Here is a 7,321-nt window from a genome sequence, read left to right on the forward strand (position 1 = left end):
GGGTAAAATGACATAGTTTGTCTATTTTCAAACATACCTTTCAGTTAAAGATTGTCAGTATTTTTCACTTTCTGTTGATTTTAATATATGTGTTAATGTTGTAGTATCAGTTATATATAATTGACCAAAACAAATTTGGTAAGAATACATATTTTTTTCAAGATTTCCTTAAGGTATGTCATTTTAGGCCTAGTTCCCCTACCGAGAGGAAGATTCCTCGCTGGCACTCTAGAAATTCTCCATCAGTGACGCAAAGCCGCGAATTGATCAGATCTGGTAAGTAAGTATCGGAATTATATTTTTTATTGGGTTATTTTACGACGCTGTATCAACATCTAGGTTATTTTGCGTCTGAATGGTATGAAGGTGATAATGCCGGTGAAATGAGTCCGGGGTCCATCACCGAAAGTTACCCAGCATTTGCTCGTATTGGGTTGAGGGAAAACCCCGGAAAAAAACCTCAACCAGGTAACTTGCCCCGACCGGGATTCGAACCCGGGCCACCTGGTTTCGCAGCCAGACGCGCTGACCGTTACTACACAGGTGTGGACTCGGAATTATATTATGTATTACATTTTTTATAAATAAGTGATTTGTTAATTAAAATTAATTTCTCAAATTACAGAAAACATACTATATTAAATTCTCTTTCGACGCAGAAAGGAATTTTATTTTAAAATAAACTGAATAATTGAAGGAGGTCCATACACTTAACCTGATTCACGGGAATACAATTTTTTAATTGACAATATCTATGAAACTATTATAAACAGATCAGGAAAAGTTTGCACATTAATGGATCTTTTCCTAGTGTTTTTTGCTATGTAAGTTCTTATGATTTAAAATTATCTCTTGTTAGGAAAAGGAAGGGATATTTCCACACTTTTTGCTGTCACTTTACAAATACCATAATTTCTAAAAAAAAAAATAATAATAATACTTAAGTCTCATTACTGTAAACTTTAATTCTATTTGTATCGAACATTATAACACACACTGTGAACAGCTATGAAGTGCACACAACCAATGATTACATTTATATTTCTTTTTAATTTTAGTCCTATAAAGAACCTTCATCACATGGGGGTTCCCATGAATATGGCCTGTTTGTCATAAAAACATAATTACTCTTGCTCAATCTCTACGAAATGGAAAGGAATTTTTTTTTACCATTAGTTTTTCAGAAATTGTGGTTCTTATAAGGAAAAATACAGTATGCAAATTTTATTACATTGTTTTTTTAAATTAATTCTAAATGACAATAATAATAATAATGTTAATAATAATAATAATGTTAATAATAATAATAATAATAATAATAATAATAATAATAATAATAATTCTTATACCAAAAAAGCCATGGAATGTTCTATTAGTGTGCAAAATGTTTCTTAGCCTATCTGGGTGAAACAGTTCTACGAATATTGTCAATTAAGAAAACTGATAGCATACAGCTTGGGTTAAGTGCATGAGCCTTCCTAGGCCTACATAATGTGTACAATAACATAATTTTACGCAACTCGATGTAATAATATCCTCTCATTTCATTAAACCGGTCCTGAACACAAAGTCATTGTAACTAACTCTGGGAATATCTGTGGGAACATTCTAAATATTTCAATTGTTTAAAAAAAAAACAGAAATAATATGGGAAAAAGATAATCGCGTGAATAACAAAAAATACCCGGAGGAATAAACACGTATTATTTGAGCGACATCCTCCAATCCCACCACAACCGACGGAAATGCATGTCTGACAGTTGGGAACAAAGATGGTAGCGACATCCACTCATTGCATACAGGAGTCCCCAGTCATTGACCAACGCCGAAATCATCTTAATACTGATCTCTCACCATTTCAATAAATCTTGTCCTGTTTGAACGGAGGGAGGTGAACTGCCAATAATGCCAGTGTCGTACTAGAATCCTGTCATATTACCCCTTAAATTACGTTACGGAGTCGTTGTCCCACATTACCAACTCACTGGGCGCATATTTTATTCCAATTTATTTTTATTTAATGTGTTCATGATGAACAATACATAAATTATTATTATTATTATTATTATTATTATTATTATTATTATTATTATTATTATTATAATCATCTGCATTTGCTTAAGATTTAAAAGAGGGTAACAAAAAGCAATATTGATGATAAGAGACTGACTAGTGGTCAGTATTTACATACAGTATAAACTGGTAAACAGACACAAAGAGGTCGATACACTACATCTACACATACACCCACACCCACTCACATACACAGAATCTTTATTATTACAATTACATTAAAGTCGATTGCAACCACGTGTTTCAGTCATATTAAGGGATGCTATGGGCCATTCATACAGAAAACGTGAATAATACTGTAATATGGAATGTGCATTATACTGGAGAGTCATATCTGTGCTCTTGTTTCAGAGTCATGGCCCAAATGCATATCCTCGTCATTTGCATGATGCTGTTAACAGTGAAAGCATACCCATGGGGATATCTCTTTGGTCTTGAAGACATAACATTTCACGAATACGGATGCCACAAAGGCTGCTGTTGGTCACAGTGTCGCGCCACGCAATTGGTGGGCGAATGGTGCTTCACAACACGAGGATGGTCACATAGATGGGAATTATGTACACTTAGCGGCAAAAAGAATGGGCCGGCCGACAATTTCTAAGTTCCAGAGACATACATTGCGCATGCTCGTCTCGTCAACGCTGTAGTTCACTAGGTAACACATAATTAAACCATTTAAATTCGCTGCATTTTGTTTAAGAGGCTAAAATATGTAATAAAATCGAATGGCGGGTTGATTCTAGATACATCAGGGCCCTTGAAGAGTGAAATAGTAATAAAATTGATAAATACAAAATAAATGGATGTATTATGCCGAAGCGACATAAACAGTTACAGTAGCGTAGGTTGTTACGGCGTTGGTATTTGGTATATTGAACAAGTTAGTAGTAGTAGCTGAAGGATCAAATCTCCCCAAATCTTCTTTTTTTATTACAAAATTGCCATCATATGTGTCTCGCAAAGATATAATTATGTGGCGATATCTCTTAGAATATGCCCAAACTCTAATAAATAATAAACCTCCCTCTCTCTTTCAAGCAATACTGCTATCTGTTAATATAACGTTCTGTCTCGTCATTACGCTTGAAGATGGCACAGAAACAATAACTCATTGCCCTGATTCGCATAGGTTATTCTGCGTATGCTACTCTCCGACTTGACTTCGATTGGAGAAATGTCATTTTCTTCCGACCAGGTAATTGTCTCCAGTAACATTCTGTGTATGCTACTCTCCGACAGGACTTTGATTGGAGAAATGTCATTTTCTCCGATGAGGTAATTGTCTCCAATAGCAATGATAGTACTGCCCTAGTTTATTGCATGAATCACCACCGATACGCTTCGCGTGAGAGTCACGTGTTGGGGGTGGATGTCATACGATGGGGCAGGACTTCTGGAACGCATCCAAGGTCTGTTTACGGCAGAAGTCTACGAACACATTTTGGCAAATGTAATGATCCCTTCCGCCCGAAAACGATATCCAGAAGGAACACTTTTCTTCCAGCAGGATAATCATCCGATAGACTATACACCGCCAACCGGATTCAAAGATGGTTTAGGAGGAGGCGTGATGTCGACCCAGTCGACTGGCCTCCAAATTCACCAGATATGAATCCGTTTCAAAATTTGTGGGCTGCAGTCAAAAGGATCCTACGCTGTAATTGGGCAGAACAACCACCCGTTCGGACACTGAGGAATTGTGGGACAGAGTTCTAGATGCGCGGGAGAAGATGGCCAAGAATTTAGACCTGTTCCATAATTTTGTGGACTCCATGCCGCGCAGAATGAGGGCAGTTGTTGACGCAGGTGGTTTGTGAACGAGTTACTAGTCCCCACCACAGCCTTGTTTTGTTAATATATTAACAAATTGTTTGTTTTTGTTAATTTAATTATTTATTTGTGTTTGATATGCGTCCGTTTGTTTAGGATGTGAAACAAGTATTTTTGTTTATACAGACCAGGTCTCACCTACTAATAGCCCACAGGTGATGACCAATAATATTTTTAAAAGGCAGGCATAACGAAGTTTGTTAACAAATGCCATTTCACATTTAAACTAATAAATTAAGTAAAAGTTAAAAAAAAAAATAATTTTATCGTATCAGGAGGCGAACTCACAACCTCTGACACGGATATCAGACTTCTTACCACTGGGCCACACACTGCTCGTAAGGTTTATTACATTATAGACGGATGACTTTCAATGAAGAGACACCACAGCAATGCCTTGCACTGGGTTACGTTTACACGAGTGAACCGCGCGATAGAACTTAGCATTTCTATCGACCAAGAGTCGGCCCATTCTTTTTGCCGCTAAGTGTACGTTGCACTAAGGGAAAGATTAGCCCTAGGTCTACAAGTGGCGCTGTGCGGGAGCCTGTTCTCTGTGAGACGGAGACTGCAATGAAGTTCTTCTCCAATGACACTTTAACTTACAAACATTATATTCCGAGTTGAAGTAATAAAAGCTCATTAGATTAAAAAATGTACTTGTCAGAAAGTATAGTATGAATTGTGTGTTAATTGCTTTGCACGTAATTGCTATTACTTTCTCTCTCATATTTTAATAAAAATACAGTAATCTCTAATATGATTGATCTCGGTGAATTGAGCACACATTCAAAAGAAACTGGTGAATACCAAATGTCGTAACGTATTCATTATTTGATGGACTTCTCTTACAAATTCTGAATGACATTAGCAGGATGATATATTATCATTTTAGAATTATGATATAAATTAAGCAATCACCAAATACAAGTTCAGATAATATTCTCAAGGTCTACACAGGCAAATCAAATTTTCACAAGAAGATACGTAAATAATACCACAATTTCGAGGTCTGATTATTGCAAGCAGCTGGTGATTCATGACGAGGCTTTATTGAGCTTTCTTTCAGATGGTCAATTCTTTCTAGTGCGTGACATTAAACCTAAGTCTGGTGTTATCTATCGTAACAGAGACACATCATATTTAATACCAATATCAATTCCCATATTTCCTCCTTTTAAGAGGCTGCAAGTGATAAAGCTCGTATGAAAGGTTTATTCGGGTATACCAGGACTCTATAAAACATTACATGATATACATAACTTACTCTCGTCAAAATTAATCCCGATTAGGGGTGATTCTCATGTATCACTTTATGATTGTAGTAAGGAACTGCACCTTAAAAGTGATTTCACCTCACAAAAGGAATTCTTTAAATTACAAAACTTTCAAGTCAGGAACATCTTAATTATTTCTTGAGGTATTATATGTCCGAATTTCTTAAGAACAATAACAAGAGAAAGTGTATCCCATGCTGTAAAGATTAAAAAATTAAAACATTTAATCTTTACAGCCAGGGATATATATCTTGCAGTCCAGAAATTCTCAGGCAATTTCAAGAATATTAATGAACACACTTTGAGACTACTGGACTGTACCCGAGCACGAGCATATTGTGACAGCGACGTGAGATTCGAACTCACGACCAGCGTCCCGAAAGAGAGCAGATCGCGCGGGCTTCACGGAGCACTGAGGGACGGCGCGCGGCGGAGGGAAGAGAGGGGAAAGGGCCTAGGCGGCGAGGGAGAGTGCGCGCGCAACTGCTGCGAACGGAGTGAAGGGGGGACGGACCCTCCCGACTCTTCCAGAAGTCCGTCGAAGTGGAGATATCCAGATAATTCGAGAGAGCTATCTCTGCACACCCGTAGAAATTTCTCGCAACTATGATTTTGCTATAAAAGAAGAAACGCCAGCGAACTTGAGCAGTTTCAGTTGATTAGTCAGCCAGTCAGTGAGTAAGCCAGAGCAAGCAAGCCAGTCTTGTGTACCGGAGTTCGGCTCGAGTGTGCGTCCGCAACTGTGTCAGCATCCGAAGGCCTGAGTTCGAGTGCAGTGGACCGCAGTTGGAGGGACCTGAGTTCGAGTACAGTGGACTGTCTCTGAAGGTCTGTGGTTCGAGATACTGTGAACACGAGTGACTGAGCTAGAAGAACTGTGAACTGAGAACTGATAGTTCTGATTTGTAAATAGTGCTTTGTAAATATTAGTTAAGATTAACAGTTCAGTGTTGTTCGTAATATTCGAAGTAAATTGTCATTGCCGTCAGTGGAGTGCTATAACGAATACTGTGTTAAGTGAAAATCCTATTGTTGACGAGAGCGTTTAAGGTGAATTGTAGAAAGGAATTATTGTTGGAAGAATAAAATCCTATTGTTGAGTTGAAATAAATTTACAATATGCTCATTTCGGGTATCTATTCATATGTATTCATTTCAAATGTAAATTGTAAATAAATGTAAATTGTAAACATAGGAAGCAAGCAAGTGAATTTAAAATTTTCAGATGATGTACAGCATAAAGAACAACTACGACCGTCATGTTAATGTTTAAGTGGTATCGGAGACGACAAATTGTGGAAGCCATTCTAACTGCACAACACTCCATACCTGCTAGATGATTACCAGGGAACGGATTTATATGGACTAAAAATATATGAAATATGTAAATATATATGTAGTTATTTTTACCAAAATATGGAATTAAATATGGATTTTTACCAAAATATGGAATTAAATATGGACTTAAAATTATAAAAAAATGACTATGTACGTTAAATATTGGTACATTTTAATCAAACTAAACAAAAAATATAATGGACGTACCTTATCTTCCAATGTAGTTTCAACAAAACACAATTTTTATTGTCTGTTACCATAACAATAGGTTACAAACATTTCTTTCAAGTGCTGAAAAGTGAATCTTCTTCTATTGTCTCTGAGGATAGATTTATACTGACTAAAAGAGCGTTCGACGTCACAAGAAGTAACTGGTACATAATTCAATTTCACAATGTCTGCTGGGGATAAGTCCAAGTTAATCTTCACTGTTGATTCACCACTCATCACAGCAACAACCTTTTGTAGTTCTTCATATCCAGGGTTTTTTGAAAGTACAGTGTCCACCTTAGCTCTTACTGCATCTGCAACTTTACCTCTACCACGATTCAGTTGTTCCACAGTACTATTTATAATTTCAAAACTTTCAGATAGTGAAAGGTGCCTATTTTGGAGACTTTTGAGCGTTTTTATGATGCATGAAAATGTATGCTGAATGTGAGCTAAGTCATTCTTCACACTTATGTCACAGGTAACTGTTTTCGCAGTATCAATTGAGACTGCATCTTCAGAGTCCAATGCAAGGAGAACATTGTTAATAGAGTCTATATGTTCGGCATAATATTCAACTGCTTCTAGCC

The sequence above is a fragment of the Periplaneta americana genome, unplaced genomic scaffold (genome assembly GCF_040183065.1).
Source record: "Periplaneta americana isolate PAMFEO1 unplaced genomic scaffold, P.americana_PAMFEO1_priV1 scaffold_84, whole genome shotgun sequence".
NCBI lineage: Eukaryota > Metazoa > Arthropoda > Insecta > Blattodea > Blattidae > Periplaneta > Periplaneta americana.